The sequence below is a fragment of the Peromyscus eremicus genome, unplaced genomic scaffold (genome assembly GCF_949786415.1).
Source record: "Peromyscus eremicus unplaced genomic scaffold, PerEre_H2_v1 PerEre#2#unplaced_32, whole genome shotgun sequence".
Classification (NCBI taxonomy): domain Eukaryota; kingdom Metazoa; phylum Chordata; class Mammalia; order Rodentia; family Cricetidae; genus Peromyscus; species Peromyscus eremicus.
In genome coordinates, this window is record NW_026734292.1 from 2,520,496 (window position 1) to 2,524,050 (window position 3,555).

Here is a 3,555-nt window from a genome sequence, read left to right on the forward strand (position 1 = left end):
AGAGGAGTTGAACTGGATATGGCCCGTGAGTGTAGGAAGCACATTTCTTTTGTTCTGAACAAGCTCACTATTCTGACACTATAGGAAACATAGTAGAATAGAAGAGTGCTCTTTTCTCAAAAGCAGAGTATGTTTCTGGTAAGGCAAGCTGATATTTGTTTCCCATTCTAAAACGGAGTTGAATTACAATCAGTATCAGGACCTATGAGCAAGAGATGTTTTCTGGTAGGGAAAGTCACTATTGTGCTCCCATTGCCATACAGTGTGCAAATAGCACTCGGGTGTGCTCCCAGCAAATACATTTTATTGGGCTGAAGAGAAACTACTGTTCTTGTCAGTTTCCCAAGGAGAGTTGAACTAGATATGGCCCATGTGTATAGGAAGCACAGTTCTTTTTTTCTCAGCAAGCACACTGTTCTAGACTGCAGGAAACACAGTAGAGTACAAGAGTGCTCTTCTCTCAAAAGCTGAGTGTGTTTCTTGTAAGCCAAGCTAGTGTTTGTTTCCCATTCATAATCGGAGTTGAACCACATGCAGCTTCTATTTCTGCGAACAAGAGTTGTTTTCTGGTAAGGAAAGTCACTATTGTGCTCCCATTACCATACACAGTTCAAGTAGCACTCTCGCCTGTTTCCTGCAAGTACAGTGTATTCGACTGAAGAGAAGCTACTGTTCTTGTCAGTTTCCTAAACAGAGTAAAACTAGATATGGCCCATGTGTGTAGGAAGCACAGTTCTTTTGTTCTGATCAAGCTCACTCTTCTGTCCACATGATAACATAGTAGAGAAGAAGAGTCTTCTTTTCTCAAAAGCACAGTGTGTTTCTTGTAAAACTAGCCTGTGTTTCTTTCCCATTAATAAACACAGTTGAATCACATGCAGTTTCTGGTCCTATGAGAAAGAGTTGTATTCTAGTAAGGAAAGTCACTATTGAGCTCCCATTGCCATACACAGTAAAAATGGCACTCGCGTCTTTTCCCAGCAAGTACAGTGTATTATACTGAAGAAAATCTACTGTTCCTGTCAGTTTCCTAAGTAGAGTTGAACTAGATATGGCCCCTGTGTGTAGGAAGCACAGTTCTTTTGTTCTGAACAGGCTCACTCGTCTGGCCCTATAGGAAACACAGTAGAATAGATAAGTGCTCTTTTCTCAAAAGCAGAGTGTGTTTCTTGTAATGCGAGCTAGTGTTTGTTTCACATTGATATACGGAGTTGAATCACATGTAGCTTCTGTTCCTACGAGCAAGAGTTGTTTTCTGGTAAGGAAAGTCACTATTGCCCTCCCATTGCCATACACAGTGCAAATAGCACTCTCGCCTTTTCCTGCAAATACAGTGTACTGGACTGAAGAGAAGATACTATCCTTGTCAATTTCCTAAGCAGAGTTGCACTAGATATTGCCCATGTGTGTTGGAAGCAGAGTTCTTTTGTTCTGAGCAAGCTCACTGTTCTAGCCTATAGAAAACACAGTAGAGTAGAAGAGTGCTCTTTTCTCAAAAGCAGAGTGTGTTTCTTGTAAGGACAGCAAGTGTTTGTTTTCCATTCATAAACGGAGTTGTATCACATGCAGGTTCTGGTCCGACAAGGAAGAGTTGTTTTCTGGTAAGGAAAGTCACTATTGCGCTCACATTCCAAACAAAGTGAAAATGGCACTCCCGTCTTTTCCCAGCAAGTACAGTGTATTGGACTGAAGAAAAGCTACTGTTTCTGTCAGTTTCCTAAGCAGAGTTAAACTAGATATGGCTCATGTGTGAAGGAAGCACAGTTCTTTTGTTCTGAACAAGCTCACTCTTCTGGCAATATAGAAAACACAGTAGAATAGAAGAGTGCTCTTTTCTCAAAAACAGAGTGTTTTTCTTGTAAGGCGAGCTAGTGTTTGTTTCCCATTCATAAAAGGAGTTGAATCACATGTAGTTTCTTGTTCTACAAGCAAGAGTTGTTTTCTGGTATGGAAAGTCACTATTGTGCTCCCATTGCCATACACAGTGAAAATAGCCCTTGTGTCTGTTCCCATCAAGTACAGTGTATTGGACTGAAAAGAAGCTAGTGTTCTTGTGAGTTTTTCAAGCAGAGTTGAACTAAACATGGCCGGTGTGTGTAGGAAGCACAGTTAATATTTTCTGAACAAGCTCACTGTTCTGGGCATATGGAAACACAGTAGCGTTGAAGAGTGCTCTTTTCTCAAAAACAGAGTGTGTTTCTTGTAAGGCAAGCTGGTGTTTTGTTTCCCATTCATAAACGGAGTTTAATCACATGCAGCTTCTGGTCCTACGAGCAAGAGTTGTTTTCTAGTAAAGAAAGTCACTATTGTGCTCCCATTGCCATACACAGTTCAAATAGCACTCTTGCCAGTTCCCAGCAAGTACAGTGCATTGGACGGAAAAGAAGCTACTGTTCTTGTCTGTTTCCAAACAGATTTGAACTTGATATGGCCCGTGTGAATAGGAAGCACAGTTCTTTTGTTCTGAGCAAGCTCACTTCTCTGGCCCTATGGAAACACTGTAGAGTAGAAGAGTGTTCTTTTCAAAAAAGCAGAATGTGTTTCTTGTAAGGCAAGCTAGTGTTTGTTTCCCATTCATTCACGGAGTTGAATTACATGCAGTATCTGGTCCTCCGAGCAACAGTGGTTTTCTGGTAAGGAAAGTCACTATTGCACTCCTATTGCCATACACAGTGTAAATAGACTCACGTCTGTTCCCAGCAAGTACAGTGTTTTGAATGAAGAGAAGGTACTGTTCTTGTCAGTTTCATAAGCAGAGTTGAACTTGATATGGCCCAAGTGTGTAAGAAGCACAGTTCTTTTGTTCTGCCCAAGCCTACTGTTCTCACCCTATAGGAAAATGGGTGGAGTATAAGAGTGCTCTTTCATCAAAAGCACAATGTGTTTCTTGTAAGGCGAGCTAGTGTTTGTTTTCCATTAATAAATGGAGTTGAATACTATGAAGTATCTAGTCCTATGAGCAAGAGTGGTTTTCTGGTAAGGAAAATCACTATTGCGCTCCCATTACCTTACACTGTGCAAGTAGCACACGCGTCTGTTCGCAGCATGTACAGTGTATAGGACTGAAGTGAAGCTACTATTCTTGTCTGTTTCCTAGGCAGAGTTGAACTAGATATGGGCAGTGTGTGTTTGAAGCACAGTTCTTTTGTTCTGAACAAGCTCACTCTTCTGGCACTATAGGAAACACAGTAGAATAGAAGAGTGCTCTTTTCTCAAAAGCATAGTGTGTTTCTTGTAAGGCGAGCTAGGGTTTGTTTCTCATTTATAAACAGTGTTGAATCACATGCAGTTTCTGGTCCTACGAGCAAGAGTTGTTTTCTGGTAAAGAAAGTCACTATTGTGTTCCCATTGCCATACACAGTTCAAATAGCACTCTCTTCGTTTCCCAGCAACTACAGTGTATTGGACTGAAGAGAAGCTAGTGTGCTTGTGAGTTTTTCAAGCAGAGTTGAACTAAATATGGCCGTTGTGTGTAGGAAGCAGAGTTATTTTTTTCTGAACAAGCTCACTATCCTGGGCCTATGGAAACACAGTACAGTAGAAGAGTGCTCTTTT